The sequence below is a fragment of the Petaurus breviceps genome, unplaced genomic scaffold, assembly GCF_028583685.1.
Source record: "Petaurus breviceps papuanus isolate PSGF00001 unplaced genomic scaffold, PetGlider_PUasm1.0 151, whole genome shotgun sequence".
Taxonomy (NCBI): domain Eukaryota; kingdom Metazoa; phylum Chordata; class Mammalia; order Diprotodontia; family Petauridae; genus Petaurus; species Petaurus breviceps.
In genome coordinates, this window is record NW_027185712.1 from 12,820,013 (window position 1) to 12,843,972 (window position 23,960).

The 23,960-nt window shown below is 37.5% G+C and overlaps 1 long non-coding RNA gene across 1 annotated transcript in view; it reads right to left on the reverse strand.

Moving 5' to 3' along the window:
* The window catches only part of LOC138153745 (uncharacterized), a 129,893-nt gene that overhangs the window by 57,196 nt on the left and 48,737 nt on the right, over positions 1-23,960 (reverse strand). Inside the window, exon 2 of the long non-coding RNA XR_011166440.1 lies at positions 12,734-12,804. This is a non-coding gene — a long non-coding RNA (uncharacterized lncRNA). The remainder of the gene's footprint in view (positions 1-12,733; positions 12,805-23,960) is intronic.

Here is a 23,960-nt window from a genome sequence, read left to right on the forward strand (position 1 = left end):
AAATTTGCCTTATGAAAAAAGAATTTCAAAAGCTCACTGAAGAGAATCATTCCTTCAGAATTAGATTGGAGCAATTGGAAGCAAGTGACTTTATGAGAAATCAAGATACTATTAAACAGATCCAAACAAGCGAAAAAATAGAAGGCAATGTGAAATATCTCATTGGGAAAACAACTGACCTGGAAAATAGATCCAGGAGTAATAAGTTAAAAATTATTGTACTAACTGAAAGCCATGATGAAAAAAAGAACCTAGAAATCATCCTTCAAGAAATTCTCAAGAAAAAAATTGCCCTGATGTGTTAGAACCAGAGGCAAAAAAAGAGGTTGAAAAAAAGTCCACTGATCACCTCCTGAAAAAAATACCCAAAAGAAATCTCCTAGGAATGTTGTAGCAAGGTTCCGGAGTTCCCATATCAAGAAGAAAATATTACAAGCAGCCAGGAAGAAATAATTTTAATATTGTGGAAACACAATCAGGAAAACACAGGACCTGGCAGCTTCTACACTGAGGGATTGAAGGGCTTGGAATATGATATTCTGGAGGTCAAAGGAGATGGGATTAAAACAAAGAATCACCTACCCAGCAAAACTGAGTATCATGTTTCAGGGGAAAATATGGTAATTCAGTGGAATAGAGGACTTTCAAGCATTCTTGATGAAAAAAACAGTTAAATAGAAAATTTCACATTCAGATACAAGAAGCAAGAAAAGCATGAGAAGGTAAACAGGGAAAAGAAATCATAAGGAACTTATCAAAGTTGAACTATTAACATCCCTACATGGGAAAACGATAATTGTTACTTATGAAACTTTTCTCAATATGAGAATTGTTGAAGGGAATATATATATATATATATATATATATATATATATATATATGTGTGTGTGTGTGTGTGTGTGTGTGTGTGTGTTTGTGTGTGTATGTGTGTGTATACACATACATATATATGTCTATATAGGAGAGTATATGGGCATATGAATACATTTGTTAGTGTTTGTATATATGTGTACAGGTATACATAGACAGGGGCACAGGATCAATTGAATAGAAAGTGATGATACTTAAAAGGTGAAATTGAGAGGTGAGAGAGGAATACAATGAGAGGAGATGGGGAAAGAGAATGGGGTAAATTATCTCATATAGAAGAGGCAAGGGAAAACTGTTACAATGGAGTGGATGAACAGGAAGGAAAAAGGAAATGAGTCAACCTTACTTTCATCGAATTTGGCTTAGGGAGGGAATGACATACACACTAACTAGGGTCTTTCACCCTATAGGAGAGTAGGGGGGAAGGGGATGAGAGGGGTATGATAGAGGGGAGGGCAGGTTGGGGGGAAGGGACGTTGGAAGCACACACTTTTGAAAAGGGACAGGGTAAAAGTTGAGAATAGAACATGTGGGGGGGGGCAGGAAAGGATGGAGGGAAATATAAGTCAGTCTTTCACAATATATCCACTATGGAAATGTTTTGCATAGCTCCACATGTATAACCTATATTGAATTGCCTATCTTCCCAGTAAGGGTGGGTGATGAGGGAGAAAGGGAAAGAATCTGGAATTCAAAGTTTTGAAATTAAATGTTTAATATATATATAATTTTTTAACATGAAGCTGGGAAATAAGATACAGACAATGGGGCATAGAGATCCATCTTGCCCTACTGGAAAGTTGGAGGGGGGATGGGAGAGGATATAAGATAGAGCAGATTGGGGGAGGGGGTATTTAGTGGGATTGCTGTTTTGGGGTAGTGGGTAGGGGAAAGATGGGGAGAAAATTTGTAACTCAAAATCTTGTGGAAATGAATGATGTAAACTAAAAATAAACATAGAATTTAATTTTAAAAAGAGGCAGTAATTGAAAAGTAATGGCAATGAAAGAAAAAAAATTGGAGCCTAAATAAAATGTTTTTTAAAAGAAAAAAAAAGAAATTGAAAACAGCCATTGATCAAGTCCTGAAAGAGATTTCATAGTGAAAACTCCTAGGAGCATTATAGTCAAATTCCAGAGCTACCAAGTCAAAGATAAAATCCTTCAAGCATTTAGGAAGTAACCATTCAAATATGATAAAGCCACAGAAAGGATCACAAAAGAGCTAGCAGCTACCATGCCAAATGAGTAATAGGTTTGGAATATTATATTACAGAAGTCAAAAGAGTTGAGATTACAACCAAGAATATCTGACATAGCAAAACTAAGTATAGACCTTCAAGAGAAGAAAACGGATATTTAATGAAATAAAGGACTTTTGAGCATTCCTGATGAAAATACCAGAATTGAATAAAAAAAAGCCTGACTTTCAAATAAAAAACTCAAGAGAAGCATAAAAAAGTAAGCATGAAAGAGAAATTATAAGCGACTCAATAAGGTTCAACTGTTCACCATTCTATATAGAAAAATGATACATCTAGCTTTTAAGAACTTTTTTTTTGCTTTTTGGAGGACAATTGGGGCTAAGTGACTTGTCCATTAAGAACTTTTTATTGAAGCAGTTAGAAGGATTCTACAGAGAAAAGAGGGCACATGAATGAGTCAATTATGTTGGGATGAGCTTAAAAAAAATAAACAAGAAATATAGGTGCCCCAATAGACAGGAGCAAAGAAAGGAAGCATGGGGGAAATTATCTCTCATAAAAGAGGCATGGAAAAGATATGATGGTATACTTACAGAATCCTAGAGAATCAAGTAGAAAAACTACTTGAAATAATAACTTCAGCAAAATTGTAGGCTAAAAAATAAATCCACATAAATCATCAACATTTCTATATATTACCAATAAAGTTCATCAGGTAAAGATAGAAAGATAAATTCTATTTAAAATAACTACAGACAATATAAAATACTTGGGATTCTATTTGCCAATATAAAACAATATAATATAAAACAATACATAATATTTAATGACCATAGTAATCTACTGTTTGATAAACCCAAAGATTCAAATTTTTGGAATAAGAACTCAACAGCTGACAAAAAAATGCTGGGAAAACTGGATAGCAGTTTGACAGAACTCGACATAGAGTCACATTTCACACCATATACCAAGATAAGGTCAAAATGTAAAAGTGCTTTAGACATAAAGGGTAATGTCATAATTAAATTAGGGAAGCAGGGAGAAATTTACCTGTCAGATCTGTGGATAGGTGAAGAGATTATAAACAATAAAAAGAGAGAATCACTAAAAGTTAAGTTGATCATTTTGATTACACAAAATTAAAAAACTTTCACAGAAATGAAACAAATAAAACCAAATTTAGAAGGGAAACAGAAAACTCAGGAGAAATTCTTACAGCAAGTTGCTCTGATAAAGACTCTACCATTGTACAATAAAAAGTTCCCCGTGCATTCATTGCATATTTTCATTGTTTACCTTTCAAACTCAAGTTTTTTGTTGTAATTATGCCCCCACAGCATAGATCAAGTCATTTGGGATCCAGGCCCAAGTGTGCAAAGACAGTGATGTGGCTTAGTTAAAATAAAGATGCTAGATCAATTTTGTTTTTGAATGTCTACAGTCACTATCAGTAAGTTTGGTGTTAACAAATCTACCATTCTATTAGTTATATCCACAAAAAGGAGGAAAATATTTATAAAAGTTTCCATGAATCTACTCTAGAAAGTGCTAAAGTAACCTCTCAAGTGCAGGATGAGGGGATTGAAAAAAATGGAAAAGCTGCTAAGTTTGTAAGTAAATAAGATGATGTTCACCACTAGTCTCTGATGAGGGAGCATCCTGCCTCCCCTGTTGCCCATGCAGTCAATCTGGGTGTCTAGGTAATTCCAAGTCATCCAGGGAGAGAAGTTCTGAGCTCATGTCTGACTAGACCAGGCTAGGGACTCACACCAAAGTATATGTTTTTCAGCTGGGAGTAGTTCAACCAAGGAGTCAAAAAGGAAATTAGAGATGTCAGGTTGGCCCTTTCCCTTTTTTACCTCAAGATTTTTCTTTTTTTTGTTTGTTTTTTGGAGGGGGTAAGGTAGGGCAATTGGGGCTAAGTGACTTGCCCAAGGTCACATGGCAAGTTTTGTGTTAAGTGTCTGAGGCTGGATTTGAACTCAGGTTTTCCTGACTCCAGGGCTGGTGATCTATTCACTGTGCCACCTAGCCACCCCCAAGATTTTTCTGACATCAACACTCCTCCCCCTCCCCACCCAACCTTGTATTCCCTTCTTCTCTCTCATACATTTATGGCTTATTTCATGGTTATGGCATTAGGAAAAATACATATTATCAAAATTAATGTTTTGTTGTTAAAAAAAATTTGTGAATAGAAAAATGTATTTTCATCATTCTCTAGCAAAAGATTAGTTTTTTTTGTAGTCACAGAAACCTAACCCACTATTTCCCACAGGCTCAGTGTATAAACATTTGTGTTTTCTTACTTTTTCACCTTTTATCTAAGACATTTTATCCCTGTGAAAGTTTGTTTCAAAAGAAAGGGAATGGGGGTGGGAATTAAGAAGAAATATCTATGGTGACCCAAAAAACAAAAAAAAATTGATAAACTTGAAAGAAGAAAAATAGGCGATTCCTTAGGGTCCAATTCAAGTCCTTCTGTCCCCTACGTTCCTGTGCATTTATTATTATTTCCCCAAGCACCATGGTCATTCCTCCCTGTATACCTCTATTGAAGTAGTTGCTCCACTTGAAATTATCTCTACCTTTTCCTTCACTCTGGTTGTCCATATGGTATAACACTTAACTTGAGCCTCCATCCACCTTCCACAAACCTCAGTCCAACCTAGCCCACAGTGATCTCATCAAGGACACTTAGTTTTAGTGCACTATTACAGTGTTTTAGAATGTATGCAATTTTTGTTTACATCTGTGTGTCTAGAAATGTACTAAGCATTTTATTCTTTTTTTAATTTATTTAGTATTTTACTTTTCCCCAGTTACATTTAAAAACAATTTTTAACATTTGTTTTTAAAACTTTGAGTTCCAAATTCTCTCCCTCTCCACCCCTAGCCCTCATCAGGAATACAAGTAATTAGATATAGATTATACATTAAGTGTAGTCATGCAAAATATTTCAATATTAGTCATTTTGTGAAAGGGAGATCAGAAAAAAAAACCCTCAAGAAAAATAAAGTTTAAAAAAGTATATTTCAATCTGTATTCAGACACCATCAGTTCTTTCTCTAGGGATGGATAGCATTTTCATCATAAGTCCTTCAGAGTTGTCTTGGGTCATCTTATTGCTGACAATAGCAAAGTCATTCACAGCTGATCATCTCACAATATTGCTGTTACTTTGTGCACAGTACGTTTTGCTTTGCATTAGCTCAAATAAGTCTTTCCAGGTTTTTATGAGAGCATCCTGTTCATCATTTATTATGGCACAATAGTATTCCATCATAATAATATACCACAATTTGTTCAGCCATTCCTCAATTGATGGGCATCTCCTCAATTTCCAATTTTTGTCACCAGAAAAGAGCTGCTATAAACATTTTTGCATATATAGATATTTTTCTTTTTTTTAATCTCTTTTAAGATACAAACCCAGGAGTGGTATTGTTAGGTCAAAGGCTATACATGATTTTATAGCCCTTTGGGCATAGCTCCAAATGGCTCCACAGAATGGTTGAATCAGTTCACAATTCCACCAACAGTACAGTAATGTCTTGTTATTCCCTCATCCCCTCCAACATTTGTCATTTTCCTTTTCTGTCCTATTAACCAATCTAATAATTATAAGGTAGTACCTCAGAATTGTTTTAATTTGTATTTCTCCAATCAACAGTGAGTTAGAACATATATATGCATATATATGGCTATAAATAGCTTTGATTACTTGATCTGAAAAATCTTCATATCTTTTGATCATTTATCAATTGGGGAATGGTTCTTATTTTTATAAATTTGACTTAGTTCTATATATGTTTGAGAAATGAGGTCTTTTCAGAGAAACTTGCTTCATTTTTTTTCAAAATTACCATTGCTATTTCCCTCCATCCTTCTCCTCTCTCCATTTTTCTATTATTTCTCTCCTTTCATCCAGTCATTCCTCAAAAGTGTTTTATTTCTGACTATCCCCTCCTCCAATCTACCCTCCCTTCTATTAGACCCCTCCTTCTTTTATCCCCCTCCACTCCTATTTTCCTATAGGGTAAGATAGATTTTTATATCTCAGTGTACATGTTATTCTCTCAATACAATTTTGATGAGAGTTAGGTTCATCCACTCCCCCTCCCCTCCTCCTCCACTACAAAAGCTTTTTCTTGCCTCTTTTATGTGAGATAATTTACTCCATTCTACTCTTCCCTTTCCCTTTCTCCAAGTACATTCCTCTCTCACCCCTTAATTTCATTTTTTAGATATCATCCCTTCATAGCTGACTTACATTTGTGCCCTCTGTCTATATATACTCCTTCTAACTGCCCTAAGAATGAGAAAGTTCTTATGCGTTACAAGTATCATTTTCCCATACAAGAATGTAAGCAATTTAACCTTATTAAGTCCCTTATCATTTCCAGTTCCTGTTTACCTTTCTATACTTCTATTGAATCTTGTATTTTAAAGTCACATTTTCTATTCAGCACTGGTCTTTTCAACAAGAATGCTTGAAAGTCCTCTATTTCATGCCATTTTCCCCTTCATGGATTATACTCAATTTCTCCAGGTAGGTGATTCTTGGTTGTGATCCTAATACCTTTGCCCTCTGGAACATCATATTCCATGCCCTCTGATCCTTTATTTTTTTAATTATTTTTTTGCCTTTTCTAGGGCAATTGGGGTTAAGTAACTTGCCCAAGGTTACACGGCTAGTTTTTTTGTGTGGGTGTTAAGTGTCTGAGGCTGGAACCGAACTCAGGTCCTCCTGACTCCAGGGCCAGCGCTTTGCTCACTGCGCCACCTAGCCGCCCTCCTCTGATCCTTTATTGTAGAAGTTGCTAAATTTTGTGATATCCTGTGGTTGCACAATATTTCAAATGTTTCTTTCTGGTTGCTTGCAATATTTTCTCGACCTATGAGCTCTGGAATTTGTCTATAATACTCCTGGGAGTTTTCATTTTGGGATCTCTTTCAGGAGGTGATTGGTGGATTATTTCCATTTTTTTTTACCCTCTAGTTCTAGAATATCTTGGCAGTTTTCCTTGATAATTTCTTGAAAGATGATGTCTAGCTTCTTTATTTGATCGTGGTTTTCAAGTAGTGCAATAATTTTTAAATGAGATCCTGAATATATTTTTCAGGTCAGTTAGTTTTCAAAGGAGATATTTCACATTGTTTTCTATTTTTCCATTATTTGGGGTTTGTTTTATCGTTTCTAGATTTCTCATAAAATCATTAGCTTCCATTTGTCTCATTCTAATTTTTAAGAAATTATTTTCTTCAGTGAGCTTTTGGACATCCTTTTCCATTTGGCCAATTCTACTTTTTAAGGCGTTCTTCTCATTTGCTTTTTGTACCTTTTTTTTTTTTTCACCATTTGGCCTACTTTGTTTTTTCTTCAATATTTTTTGTGTGTCTTACTTAACAAACTGTTAACTCATTTTTCATGATTTTCTTGTTTCTCTACACAATTTTTCCTCTACTTCTGCTACTTCATTTTGAAAATCCTTTTTGAGCTCTTCCATGGTCTGAGATCAATTTGTATTTTTTTTTCTTGGAGGCTTCAGATATAGGAGCTTTGAATTTGTTACGTTCTTCTGAGTTTGTTCTGCTCCCAATAACACCACAGTAACTTTCTATGGTCAGAATTTTTTTTCTGTTGTTTGCTCATTTTCCCAGTCTATCTCTTGACTTTTAATTCTTTGTTAAAGTAGGCTCTGCTTCCAGGGTAAAAGACCCACTGTCCCAAGCTTCAAGGGTTTTGTGCAGCTATTTTCAGAGATACTTCTAGTATGTGTAAGTTTTTAGTTCTTCTGAGGTGGTATTATATAAGGAGAGGTATGTTTACTACTCTCCTGGCCTGTGCTCTGGTTTGTAAATGAACACAAGCACTCTTTTCTTCCCTGAAGAGGGTCCCCTCTCCATTGTGGATGAAAGCTCTATTGTGCTAATACTACTCCTTGACCTTGGACTGCCACCCAGGACTATGACCCAGATTCAAGTATGGGCAAAACAACAGAGTTCTGACTCAATGCTAGCAAAGAGACTCCTGTAATCCCCTTCTGACCAGTTGCTCAACCCCCTTACCTTCTGTGGGCTGAGAGCTCTGAAAGCAGCTGCTGCCACTCACGATTCAATAACTCCCAAGGCCTGCTCCTGGTTTGATTGGGACTGGGTCTGTGCTAGTGTGGCCTGAACTGGACTCTCCTCCACTCCCACCCAGGTACAGCAGACCCTTTCTACTGACCTTCTAAGTTGTCTTTGGATGGAATATAACTTTATCCCATCCTTTTATGGGTTCTGCTGTTCTAGGAATTGTTTTATGGCATTATCTAAAGCTGTCCAAAGGAATTTTGGGGAGAGCTCAGTTGAGTCATTGCCGTTTCTCCACCATCTTGGGCTAAACGCTTCAGAAGAAAACAACAAATATACCCAGGACCATGCCAGGAACTAAGGGTACAAAGGAAAAAAAATGAAATAGTCTCTGACTTTAAGGAGTCTTTAGCAATAGGTTGTTGAGAAATGATGAAATTAAAGGGCAAGAATTAAGGACAGTTCAAAATCCCTGGCAAGTCTCAAATTTTTCTTATCTCAGGATTCCTATATGACTTTTAAAATTAAGGAACCATTCCCCAAAGAGATTTTGGTTATGTGGGTTATATCTACTGATACTTATCATATTAGAAATTATAATATCTCACTATTATTATGAAAATGTTTTTTACCTTTGAGACCCCCAAAAGCATCTTAGGGACCCTCACTTCCAGAAAAACTGATCCAGACAATCAGCACCAGAATAACAGAGAATCCAGAAATGTTTCTTTGGTTTGTGCTCCCCTCATTTGGAATTCAAGAAAATTCAGCCCAGAGTAGACTGAAGTAATACTGATGAAGACAGGCTCTTCTAAGTAAACTGATAGTATAATGTATTTCAGGAACTTGTTTAACCTACTTAAGAGAACCAACTGTTTTTAAGGACTTTAGTGCATTAATTGATGTATGCAAATGATGCTAATTATAAAGGAGACTTCTCTTTGAATTAAAGTAGACAGTAGTGGGGGCATAAGGATTGAGAGGCTACAGGCTGCTCTGTAATTCAGTTGTTGGGAAATGGATATTCATTAACTCTTGTAGAGTCAGGACTATCTTTTAAAATTCTTCATCTTTCAACCCAGCATACAGCAGGATCTGATATTGACTGATATAGACCCTTTCCCCACCCCACCTTTTCCATAAAGATGTAGTGAATTAAATAATAATAACAATTCATTTAATTGACTCCAATCGTAATCAACATTTACTTAATACCTAATAGGTACTAAGGTGCTATAGGAATGCAGAAGGAGAAGCTATCCCAACATATAATTAACTAGGCAGATGGTACATTTCTAGTATGTATAAAATCTACCTAAGAGCACATACACATACACATGCACCCATGCACAATGTACAAAGATATTACACATACACACCTATACATACATACATAACACATACATGCATACATGCCTGCATACATGCATATACATAAACAGAAGTCAATCTAAGAAGGGAAAATATTAGCTTTCTGTATGGGAGACAGTATAAAGAGATAGGGGCTGGAATTTTCTAGCAACTTCAAATCAGCCATATTGCTGCAATGTGAAGCATGTGGAGAAGACTAGAGTGTAAAAATACTAAAAAGGCTTGGAAGTGACATGGTCAAACCCATCCTTCAGAAAAATCACCTTGGAACCTAAGTGGAGGATAGATTAGAATGAAGCAAGACTTGAGTCAAGCAGGTGGGCAATAGAAGCAAATTGGGGAAATGAAGATGTCAGTGCAATGTAAGGTTTAACTATCTATCCATCAGACGTGGAATTACCTACCTGGAAGTAGACTTCACTTGAGATCTTCAAGAGCATGCTAATTAATAATGTTGGCAAAGTTCAGTGATACATTGGGCTAGATCACATAGGACCACAGAGTGAAAGTTGGAAGGAACCTTATAGTTCTTCTAGACTCATCCCTTTTGTAGAGAAGGGAATAGAGACTCACATTAAAAGACTCAAGGTTACTCATATATTATCAAAATAATGTTATAGTGTCTTTATTATTTTTTTTTTTGCTTTTTTGGAGGGCAACCAGGATTAAGTGACTTGCCCAAGGTCACATAGCTAGTTTTTGTGTTAAGTATCTGAAGCCAGATTTGAACACAGGTCCTCCTGACTCTAGGGCCAGTGCTCTAATCACTGCGCCACCTAGCTGCCCCAAATTTTAAGGTTTTAAGGTTTGCAATATACTTTACAAATATTTCATCTTATCCTCATGAACTTGGGACATAAAGCTAGTAGTATTCTCATTTTACAGATGAGGAAACTGAGGCAGAAGCTAAGTGATTTGTCCAGTGTTACCCAACTATTAAGTGTCTGAGGCTGGATTTGAACTCAGATCTTTGTGACTCCAGATTCAGCACTCTATCCACTGTACCATCTATGTTTCTGAAGTTCTGAAGTTCCCTTCGACTCTGTGATTCTGCCATTTGCATCATTTTCATCATATGGCACTGGGGGGAGGGGGGAAGAAAGTTGTACGATAATTTTATTATATATGTAAAAGGAATATCAAGTTGTACATAATGGATTTGCAGTTTCACATACAATCATCTTTTTTCTATTCTATAATGCTTGTTTTATTTCTTAAGTTGAGAATAAAATAATTTTTTTTAATCCAAGATGCTCCCTTATCTAGTGGATCACTTAAAGATATAAATATGCTGAATGCATTGATTAAATACTGGATAATACTATGGTGCAATTACCAGGGTCTTTGCCCATGAATATTTGGGAGAATGTGCCAACAAAGGGGATCCTAGTTTAATGGTCTTTCAGAATTCCTGTTATACTTCTTTTGCCCCAACATTTGAATTTTTCCTTTAATAAAGACAACAGGGAGAGAAAGAGAGACAGAGAGAGAGGAAGGAAGGAAGGAAGGAAGGAAGGAAGGAAGGAAGGAAGGAAGGAGGGAGGGAGGGAGGAAGGAAGGAAGGAAGGATGTATTCTAGGGAACAGATGGATTTTACAAGCAAAAACATAAAGGCTGTTACAGTCATGTCACATGTGAGAGGATGAAGGGTTCATTTTAAGGAAGAAAGTCAGATACATTTGGCTAATTAGGGTGAGGTTGAGCTCTAGAGAGCTTTAAATGTTGGGGCATGGAGGTCGGACAATGGGGGACCATTCCAGAATCTAACACAGTGTCTAATACACAGTAGGCACATAATAAATGCTTTCTGATTGTTTGCAAGTCTAGCAACAGAGTGACAGAAGTAGGAGTGTGCTTTAGGGAGGAGAGCAAGACAGTTTCCTGAAGAGGAATAGCAGTATGGAAAGACAAGCTATCCTGAGACTTCATAAGCTTCACTTCCAGCACTTAAAATGAGCAAGAGAGATGCAAGCAGCCACACTGGTCTTGGTTTTCCCAGAGAAAGGTGTTATTTAAATTAGCAACAGTTTCAGGTTTGTGCACATTTGCATCATGAGACTTGCTAAAACGTAGTGCCATTTACAAACACTAAGGCAAGCACTGTGTTTAGCTTGCGGTAGATGTACGTGTTTACTTAGCTCTCTTTTTTGTGGTTACTAAATTATACATGTGAATCAATATGTATCTTGAATTTACATATGAAATGCAAATGGCGTGGCTGTCACTATTCCTCCTGGACCATCTTTGTTCTCTGTAGAATGAGCACCACATGTACGCTCTGCCTGCTGCAAGGGCCTTTACCCTTCTCCATTCCATAGGAAATGATATTGAATGAGATTTGCTGAGGAGTGCTCAGGAAGAGATTTTTTTTCCCATCAAGTATGGGACAAGTGTTCACAGCATAGGATTCATTGTAGATAAGGTGCCAGGACAACTAGAAGATTCAAGCCAGAAAGCAGAAATAGTTTTCCTTCTCTGACCCTATGGGTGTCCACCAAGGCAAGACCCTGATAAAACTGCACAGATGGAAAAACAAACAAACAAACAAAAAATGCTTTCTCTCTTTTTTTTGCTTCCTTTATTTTAGGACTCCTTTCCCTGATTAATCAAGGCAGATGGCCTCTGAGGTCCCATCCAGCTCACAATATAGACGCCTTTCATCCTTCTTCCTGGCCCTTTAACTCTTTCACCTTTCTACCAAACTTTTTTCCATTTGAACTGGCTCTCAGTTAACCTCCAGCTGAGAAGATTATATTTATTCATAACCCTAAGCTTATCTGCTGATTATTTGCCTTGTAAAATAATTATCTCTATTTCTGTTTTCCAGCTATTTCTGTCACACATATACACATAAACATATAACAGAAACCCACACACACCCCCTCTCTCAGATACCTTCAACAAGGATAAAAAAAAATCAAGGTCCAATACTGCACAGATCATAATTTAACTTGAAATGGTTATAAGCCAAGACTAAAATGGAGGGAGAGTTGATGCTGGACTTTTTCTTCTCAGATGACTGTGCACTCAATGCAGCCTCTGAGACTGAGAGTTTGGATTGATTCTCTTGTGCTTATGCTAATTTTGGACTGATAATGAACACCCAGAAAGCAGAGATTCTCCACCAGCCAGAATTACACCATCCATATATGGAATAATTGGTTATAACAAATGGATAAATTTTTAATGCTGTGAACAAGTTCACATACCTTGGCACATTCCCACATTCCAGAAATGTCCACATAGATTGATGCCAGAGTTAGGTCATATTTGGGAGGTTCTGAAAGAAAGTGTGGGAGAAAAGAGGTATTAGGCTGTATACCAAACTGAAGGTCTGTAAAGCCGTTGTGCTGACTTCATTGTTGTATGCCTATGAAACACGGACTTTCCGTTGGCACCAGATAGTTAAATTGCTTCCATTTGAATTGTGCTAGGAAGATTCTAAAGATTACCTATCAAGATAAGGCACCAGAAATTGAGGTCCTCTCTTGAGCTAAACTGTCAAGCATCCAAACTCTAATGCAGAGAGTACAACTCCAAAGAGCTTGCCATATTTAAATGCCAAACTTATGTTTTCCTAAAAGACTATTTTGCATAGAACTCAAACAAGACAAGTGCTCACATGGCGGTCAGAAGAAGCAGTACAAGGATGCTCTCACGGCCTTTCTGAAGAACTATAGTGTTGATTATGAGACATGGGAGACACAGGCATAGGACAGTCCAGCATGGACTGCCCACCTCAAAGAAGGCACTGTGTTCTATGAGCAAAGCAGAATCACAGTAGTACAAAGATAAAGTGAAAGGCATAAATCCAGAGACATCTCTATCCCAAATGTTCAAATGTACTATTTGTGTCCAACCTGTCCTAGAACCTTCCAAGCTTATATTGATTGGACTGAGCATCCACAGTCAAATACACTGTACCTTGACCCCAATATCATGATGTCATTGGTTCTCTCAGACTATGAAGGATAAACATTACTCCAGAAACTCTGTCCTTACTGTTAACCCAAATAAAACAAAGTTTTAATTTTTAGACCTTCAGGGGTAGTATGTGAAATATTTGGGAGTGAGCAAGTCTTTGCCTAGCACTCCTCAAATCACATAGGTAGATATCTCACTCTTCCACATAGGAAGCTGACTCCAAGCACCATGCCCTAGTCTGTTTCCATCATAGGAGCACTCCTTTTCTGGACATTGCCCCAGGAACAATAACTTCTACTTATGCAACTGCATAGGCTGATCAAGATTAATTCTGGAGGATCTTCAAAACTAAAGCTGAGTTTGATCCTATTCTCTTAATCTCATTGCCAGTTCAGTTTCCCATTAAGAGCTATCAAATTTAATCAAGGGAGCCAATGCTCATGGGACAGCTTTCCTTGGATTCAGCACTCCCTTCTCTTTCCCAATGAACTTAGCTAAACACGTGTATAGAGTTGTCATTCAATCTTAGTATTATTGGCTTGATGCATTTCAACTCTTTCATATCAGAGATGGGAGCAATAAGACCTTAATCATTTCCAAGTGGAAACAGAGTTCTCAGCCCTTTGACAGCCACACAGCGTCAGCAGCTTCCTTCTGTATGTCAGGTGTAGACTTTCTACCAGGGAAGACCACTTCCTCTTCATTTTAGCTCTCCTCTTTAACCCCCCCCCATCTAACAATCCTTTGGTTTTTGATGATACCTAAATATATTTGAAGAGTAGTGTCTAATTTCAAAAAATGAAACTTTTAATAATCCTCTCCACTATTTTCGCGACTAAGAGTTAATGCTCAGACTTCCCTAAAATAACTTGAGCTATGTTTATTTAATTTACTTCCTCCATACCCAATGCACATATATCACTTTGTGTGTGTGTGTGTGTGTGTGTGTGTGTGCTAGGAGAGAAAGCAAACCAATGTAGGCTGTAATGGAACCACTAATGAGCTGATGCTATCTGCCTGCCTCTTTAAAATGCTGTTCCCTTCCTGTTTTGCATTTGTGGGGTTGTAATTTTAAATTACAAATGCATCCCATCTCCCCTCCTCACCCCTCCCAATCAACATTCCCCTCCCCACCTCAGGTTCCTAGACCAAATCATCCTCACCTGCCAGCAGTAGCCCATGAAAGGAGAACACACACAGTCCTCCCCTCCCACTCCTGCCATGGCTCCCAGGGTCAGAAAAAGCATTTTCGCTTTGGTACTCTGGTATTTAGCTTCCCTTTGATAGATTCCAGGAGTCCTTGTAGTCTTTCTATGACAGAACTTGTAATGTCTGATGAAAGCATCTGGATGGAAACACAGCACACAGATGGCCAGGCAAGCTCCTTAGGTTTACCATAAAGGAAAGAAGCAATGGGAGGAAGGAAAAGACTTATAGTTGCATTTCCTTATAGTTGCATTTCCTGAGGAAACAGCGACTATGGTTTTCCACATGGGGCAGAACTGGCCTGAGACAAAACTGGAAGGATTGGAAAACTTAGCTCTGTCATTAGACCTATATCATTCCACCTCTGTGAAAACTTCCTGTCCCCTCTCTTTGGCACCAGTGACAAAAAGTACTTTCTAAAAGGCGTCTCCATTTTGGTCCCTGAGTCCTTCTCTCTGGTGCCCTGGACAAAGCCCCTTCTGTGGTGCTCTGGACAGAACTCCTGACATTTTCCTCCTCTCCATCAAATTTTACCTTCTTTTCAGATTTCTCCTCTCTGCCAGGTGACAGTCAGCCAATATAAATACACTAATTAGCTCCGATGCATCAATGGCTACAAATGTGCTCTTATCTTACCCTTTCTAAGATCTATATATTTTAATGGTAACCTTATACAGGTACACCTCACTGTATTGCATTTTGATTTACTGTGCTTTGCAGTATTATATATCTTTACAAAATAAATTTTTGTGACAATCTTACATTGAACAATTCTATAGGTGCCATTTTCCTGATAGTATATGCTCACATTGTATCTCTGTGTCACATTTTAATAATTCTCCCCAAAATTCAAAGGTTTTCATTATGATTATATCTGTTATAGTGTCTGTGGTCAGTTATCTGTGATGTTACTATTTTAATTGTTTGGGGGCTACATAAACTGCACCCATATAAGATGGCAAACTTAATTGATAAACATCGTGCTTGTTCTGCACCACCAACAGGCAGGCTGTTCCCATCTCTCTACCTCTCCTTGGGCCTCCTTATTCCCTGAGACTCAAACAGTATTGGCATTAGGCCAATTAATAACCCTACAATGGCCTCTAAATGTTCAAGTAAAAGAAAAATCAATCGATGAGGCAAATTTCATTGCTGTCTTTATATTAAGAATTTGCCACAGCCACCCCAACCTTCAGCAACCACCATCCTGATCAGTCAGTAGCCATCAATATTGAGGTTAGGCCCTCTACCAACAAAAAGGATTAGTATTCACTGAAGGCTCAGATGATGGTTAGCATTTTTTAGCAATGAGGTATTTTTAAAGTAAGGTATTACCTTTTAGACCTAATTCTATTACACACTTAATAGACTACAGTATAGTGTAAACATAACTTTTATATGGACTAGGAAACAAAAAAAAATCATATGCCTCTCTTTATTGTGATATTTGCTTTATTGTGGTGGTCTGGAACCAAACCCACAATGTCTCTGAGGTATGCCTCTATAGTACAAAATAATACGTTAACCTAAATACATTATAATAATACGTTAACCTAAAAGATAATAAATAATAGTAAAAGATAATAAGCTAAAAGAAGGACTTGATGGGAAGAATTTCAAGCACCTTTACAAACCAGCAGAGGAGCGAGTCAGGGATAGAACCTTTTAATGGTACTCATATCTTAACAGATACATTCATTTACTCCATTTGTTGATAGATAATGGAACTATGAGGACATTTTCTTATCACATAGAGTGATAGGACATCTCTACCTGGATGCTCCATTGGCACCTTAAATTTGACACATTCAAAAAAGAGTTGTTTATTACTCTTACCAATCTTATATATGACTTTGATATTTTAATCAGTGACTCCGTTATTCACCCATAGTCTCCTATAGTCAAAAATATGGAGGCAATATTGACTCTTCCCTCTCTCTTTCCTTTTATATCCAATCAATTGCCAAGTCCTGTCAATTCTACCTCTAATATCTCTTTTACATCCTACTCCAAACCCACCACTCTATTCCCACTGCCACTGCTCTAATACAGGCCTTCATGACCACCCACCTGAATTATTGAAATGTTTTTTTTTTTTAACAGAACTTCATAGCTTTATTCTCTTTCTTCTCAAAATCACCCTTCATGATCTTATCAGACTAAATGTACTTATTCACAGATTTATCCATACTACTACTCTGCTCAGAAATCTTCATTGGTTCCCTACTGCCTAGGAAATAAAGTTTTTAACTCCTTTGCTTGGCATTCAGGGCCCCCCAAATCAGGTGACACCCTATCTTTCCATCTTTATCCCACATAAATTTCCATCATAGATATTATTCCCTAGCCAAACTAGACTATGCTCTATTCCACCCAACATCCCTTACTCTTTCCTCCTCATGGATCTATACTTCCATCTCCATCTTCACTTGTTGAATTTCTATTTATCCTTTCAAACCCAAATGAAATGCCACCTCTTCTGTCACAGCCCATAATCACCCCCCCACCCTATTAATCTTATATACTACTACCTGGTACCAATATAATATATGTATTATTGAATTTTATAGTAACTTATGTTTGGGTTCTATTCTGTGAGTGTGTCTTACCTAAACTCAGTACCCAGCACAGCACAGTGGGCACTTAAGAAATATCTGTCTAAGGAAATTAAATCCACCTGCCTGAACACAGAGGGTTGTGCCTACCTAATTGCCAATTGATCCATTTCCTGTTTAGGAATATTGTTTCACATTTACTCATTCAATCTAACAAGAAATTTGGCCACTTTTGGATTAAACTGATCATCCAATTCCATGAAAAGAGTCACTTGAGATTTGGGTGGCAAAGCCACCGGAGGCTATAAGAGAGTTATAGTGAATCTTATTTTGTTGGCATTCAGAAAGATAATCCTTCATCTCAACATCAGGAGGTGAGCTTGATAGTCCCTCACAACAATGAGGGAAGGATTCTGTGCAGGGCTTTTCTTTATTCCTACCTTCTCTCCCAACAAAGTTACTTTGAACTCTTTCAATCAGCAAACATTCATTATGTGTTTATTAATTTGTAATGTGCTATATTCAAGTAATCCTAGTTTCACGCAATAGATGTGTTTCTGAAAAGATACCTGTAAAAGTATAAAATCACAGTTTAAATGTGTGAAAGGAAGTTACCATTCAAAAAGATCTCTCTATGCTTTGTTTTTTTGCAATGAATATTTTTGTGAAGGGAATATAAGTACCCTACAACTTGGTGTCCCAAAGTTGTTCATAAGTCAGTTGTTTGGTACTCAGAAAATGTTTTCCCAATGGAAAACTGTCACAAAAGGAGGGTAGATTCCAAGACCAATCTGCAGAAATCTATTTAAATCATAATGTAGTAGCTGTTTTATAAATAGTGTCACGTGGACTTGTCTGGCAGGCTAACACTTTTTGATAACAGAGTTTCTGTGGGAGTATTTTCTATGGCATGGGATCAAAAAGGAATGTGGTGGCACCAGGAACAAGTTTCCTCTCTGTCTTCTCATGAGGACCACTGGCTGCTTTATTAAATATAGATATTTTTTCAAATCAAGAGTTACTTCACCATCTCTGGGCCCTCAAAAGAAATCTACCCTCCCTCCCCAAGAGAATATCCATAACACTTTTTGACCTGGCTGTAAAATTTGGATTTTAGTCAGAAGCCTTCTCTAGACCTCCCATATATTTCAGCCCCACATCCACAATTACCTTTATCTCCACAGTCCATATGCAAATATAAACAAAAAAGGAAGTAACACTCAAATCCCAACTTCATTTATTCATTCAACAAATAAGAAGCAACTACTATTTTTTTCCTATGCAGAAGTACCACAAGGAGGAATTAATTTGTATTTAATCTGTCCTAAGACTGGACCACTTTCAGTCAATCAACATGGCAGATCAAAAGAGCAGTGAATTGGAAATTAAGAGATTTGGGTTAGGAGTGAGCCAACATGGCAGAGCACAAACTTGGTGTGAGCTACTGCTCCAAGCACTTCCAATACAAGTAAAAAAAAATGACTCTAAATAAACTTTAGAGCTACAGAATCTACAAAGTGACAGAGAGAAACAAAGCTCCCACTGAAGGAAGCACAGCACACCGACAGGAACCAGGCTAGGAATGGAGCCCAGCGCAGTCCGGGAGCCGGAGCCGCACATTTCCAGCCCCAGGGCAGCCCCACCAGTGCCCAGACCAGCCAGAGCAGACTTCAGGAGAGTGAATCGCCAGCAGCTGTGGCATTTTCCAGACTTCTCAACACATAAACACCAAAGACAAAGTAAAAAGTCAGTGTGGAACTCTGTTGGAAGGGGGGGTGGGGCGGGAAGAGTGCAGGCACAGGACCACATGGCTGCTTCAGCAGCTCCTTGCCTACAGATTGTAGGGGGACAAAGCAACCATTAAGAGGGTAATCACTCTTGTTTTAAACCTGCTTGGATCTGGATCATGTTCTTGGGTGTTTGTCCTGGGGTGTGTGGCCAGTGACCCAGAGCTTGTGGGGCTGTAAAGGAGGCACCATCCTAATAGCTCCAGCAGCTGCAAAAACCCCAGCAATTTGGAACCCCATTTAGAAAACAGAGTTCTACTGGGAAAAAGAGCTCAAAAGTCAAGTAATTGGCTGGCAATATGAGCAAGCAACAAAAGTACAGAGACCATAGAATCCTTTTTTGGGGACAAAAAATATCAAGGCATGGAGTGGGAGGAAGACAACAAAGTCAGAACTCCTGCATCAAAAGCCTCCAAGATGAAGATGAATTGGTTTCAGGCCATGGAGGAGCTCAAGAAGGATTTTGAAAATCAAGTAAGAGAAGTGGAAGAAAAATTGGGAGGAGAAATGAGGATGATGCAAGAAAATCATGAAAAGAGAGTCAACAGCCTGCTAAAGGAGACTCAAAAATAACTCTTTACAAAATAGACTAACTCAAACGGCAAAAGAGGCCCAAAAAGTCAATGAGGAGAAGAATGCTTTAAAAAGCCAAATTTGCCAGATGTAAAAGGAATTTCAAAAACTCACTGAAGAGAATAACTCCTTCAAAATTAGATTGGAGCAATTGGAAGCTAATGACCTCTTGAAAAATCAAGATACTGTAAAACAGATCCAAACAAATGAAAAAAAATAGAAGGCAATGTGACATATCTCATTGGAAAACAGAAATTATCAAGCAAAATTTCCCTGATATTCTAGAACCAGAGGACAAAATAGTAATTGAAAGAATTTGTGACTCACCTCTTGAAAAAGATCCCAAAAAGAAAACTCCTAGGAAAATTATAGCAAAATTCCAGAGTTCTCAGGTCAAGGAGAAAATACTGAAGGATTCAGAAAGAAACAATTTCAGTACTGTGGAAACACAATTAGGATAAAACAAGACTTAGCAGCTTCTACATTAAGGGATCAAAGGCTTGGAATATGATATTCCAGAGGTCAAAGGACCTAGGATTAAAACCAAGAATCACCTACCAAGCAAAACTTTATAATGCTACAGGGGAAAATATGGTAGTTCAATGAAATAAAGGCTTTTTAAGCATTCTTGATGAAAAAAACCAGAGCTGAACAGAAAATCTGACTTTCAAATACAAGAAGCAAGAGAAGCATGAGAAGGTAAACACGAAAAAGAAATCATAAGGAACTTATTAAAGTAGAACTATTTATTCTCCTACATGGAAAAACGATAATGGTACCTCATAAGACTTTTCTCAGCGTGAGGATAGTTGAAGGGAATATATATGTATATGCTTGTATAAGAGTGTGTATGTGTATATAAATATATATATGTGAGTGTGGGCACATGTATGTTCATGTATACATAAACAAAGGGCACAGGATGAGTAGAATATGAAGGGGGGTATTTAAAAAATAAAATTAAGAGGTGAGAGAGGAATTTATTGGGAGAAGGAGAAAGGGAGAGATAGATCAGGGTAAATTATCTCATATAAAAGAGGCGGCAAGAGAAAACACAAGGGAGGGGAAGAGCAGGAAGGTGAAAGGGAATAGGACAACCTTATTCTCACTGAATTTGGCTTAAGGAGGGAATAACATACACACTCAGTTAAGTATCTTACCCTACAGGAAAATAGGGGGTAGGGGATAAGAGGGGGGAGGATAGAAGGGAGGGCAGATTGGGGTAGACGGTATTTAGAAGCAAACATTTTTGAAAAGGGATAGGGTCAAAGGACAAAATAGAGTAAGTGGGGGCAGGATAGGATGGAGGAAAATATAGTTAGTCTTTCACAATATAACTACTATGGAAACGATTTTGGTAACTACACATGTACAACCTATGTTGAATTGTTTATCTTCCCAGTAGGGGCAGGTGAGGAGGGAAGAAGGGAAAAATCTGGAACTCAAAAGTTTTAAAAACAAATGTTTAAAAAAAAATTGTTTTTTACATACAACTGGGAAATAAGATATACAGGCACTGAGTTATAGAAATCCATCTTGCCCTACTAGAAAGTTAGGGGGTGATGGGTGATGGGGTAGGATATAAGAGAGAGCAGATTGGGGGAAGGGGTGTTCAGTAGGCCTGCTATTTTGGGCAGGGGTAGGGGAAAGATGGGGAGAAAAATTGTAACTCAAAATCTTGAGGAAATGAATGTTGAAAACTAAAAAATTATTAATTAATTTAAAAATAAGGAAATAAGAACAACTTTAAAAAAAGAGAGAGATTTGGGTTTGAGTTCTTACCTTTGCCTTTAAACTACTTATGTGAAAAAAGAAGATTGGACAAGAAGACCCCTTTAATCTCTTTTATTTCCAAATGTTACGATTTTCTTACAATCCTTGGGAAAATCATTTAATTTCTCTTAAGCTTTTTTGTTTATTGTTCAATTGTTTCAGTCATGCTCAACTTTTTGACCCCATGTGGGGTTCTGTTGGCAAAAATACTGGAGCAGTTTGCTACTTCTTTGTCCAGTTCATACTGCATTACTTCTTTATAAAATCAATTAATCCCCCCAAATTCATTAAATACCTACTGTGTGCAACATATCATATCAGGTGCTATCACGTAACTTACAATCTAGTATGGGACAATAATAATACTCATATATACATAAAAATGGCCATCTCCACATGGATGTTTCATAGGCATCTCAAACTCATAGAATTTTCTCACCTTTCCCACCACACCCATTCATCCTCTGAATTTTCCTGTGTCTGTTGCTAATTAAACTATCCTTTCCATCATCCAGACTCACAACTTTGAAGTCATCCTTTATTCCTACCTCTTTTTGTATCCACCATACTCAATCAGTTGCTAAGTCCTATTGATTTTGTCTCCATTCCTCTTACATCTATGCTCTATCCTATTTCAATACATGAAATTCTATGATGCAGTGATACACTTAGAGCATGCTGATAAAGATACTCATGTTATTGTAACCTACAGCAGGAAAGAAGGAAACCATTTCTCTCATAAGTAGTATGGTATAGTAGAGAGGACATTACTATTGAGTTTTAGTTTCTGCTTTGCTACCTATGACATGCATGACCTTAAGTCACTTCATCTCAATGGGCCTTAATTTCCTTATATATTAAATGATCATATGACCACTAGAGTATCTTATAATACTAAATCCTAGATCCAGGCCATGCCTACTAACTACAAGTGTCCCCTGACGCTCTGTCCTGGTCCCTCTTTTCTTCTTCTCTACTATTTGGCTAGCTGATCTCATCAGCTCCAAGAAATTCAATCATCATCTCTATTCTTATGATTCTCAAATTTACTTATCCAGCCCTAACCTCTCTGCTTACCTCTAGTCTAGTATCACAAACTGCATATTGGTCATCTCAAACTAGATATCCCATAGACTTCTCAAATTCAATGTATCCAAAACTAAGCTCATTGTTTATTCCCACAACCCTGCCCTCTTCCTACATTCTTTATTTCTGTTGAGGGTATCATCAGCTTCTCACTCAACCAATCTTGCAACCAATATGATATTCTCAGCTCCTCATTCTCTTACCCCTCATAGTCAATACCTTATCAAGTCCTGCCCATTTTAATCTTCATAATACTTCTAGAATATGCCTACTTCTCTCCTTAGATACTACCACTACCATCATGGTCCCAGCCTCCATCACATCACATCATCTTAGGCCTAGATTATTGCAGTAGTCTGGTGGTTTGCCTCTCTCTACTACAGTACACCTTCCATTCAGTTATCAAATTTATCTTTTTAAAGTACAGTTCCAACCATTTCACTACCCTACACAATAAACTCAATGGCTCCCTATTGCCTCTGGGATCAAATATAAAAATTCTCTGTTTGGTGTTCCAAGTCCTACATAATCTGTCCCCCACCTACCCTTCCAGTCTTCTTGCACTTAATATGCCCCTCATTGGCCCTCCAGTGGCAATCCAGTGACACTGACCTTCTTGCTTTTCCATGCATAAAACCTTTCCTGACTGTGCATTTTTACCAGTGGTCTCCTATGTCTGGCATTCTCTCCTTTTTCATCTCTGCCTCCTGGTTTCCTTGCCTTTATTCAAGTCCTGACTAAAATTCCACCTTCTACAGGAAGCGGTTCCAGATGTCTCTTAATTCTAGTGCTTTCCCTATGGTCATCACTTCTAACTAATTCTCTGTGTTACAGCTTGCTTCTACATAGTTGTTTGCAGGATGTCTCCCCACTAGAATGTGGGTTCCTAAGATCTGGAGCTGTTTTTGTCTTTCTTTGTATCCCCAGCACTTAACATAGCACCTGGGACATAGTAGGTGCTCAGCAATGGTTAAATGACTGGTGATCTCCTTAAGGTCCTCTGGTTATTGTTCTAAAATTACCTAACTTCCCTCCCCCATCCTGTAAAACTCTCTCCTGGAAATCACTTAAAGAAAATGCACTATGATTGGTTACTACACTGTCCTATCTAATTGATTTCTGTATACTTTAGAAAGTGTTTTATAGTACACAGGCAAGTATATATCATTTACAGTGAACTAATTGTGGTATTTGTGGTCTTCTCTATAAAAAGTTGTACATCAGGTCCTTGGAGAGGAACATAAACTTCTGTAGTAACATGCTGCTTGTTTTGCTTTGTTTTGTTTTTTAATTGCAAAATCAGTTTTAATTTACAAGAGGCTTCATGCAATCAGAAATGGATGTTTAATAAATAACATCAATTAAAATAATTTTCATAACATGTAATGCTGTCACACTAACTTCAATGTGAAAATTATTGTCTTTGAAGCCAGGGTACTCTGCTGATATCTTTATGATACCAGGAGAAAGCGAAGATGTTCCCCAGAACATTGAAAGGTGGGTATTACGTGACTAATCAGGCCTGTAGGGAG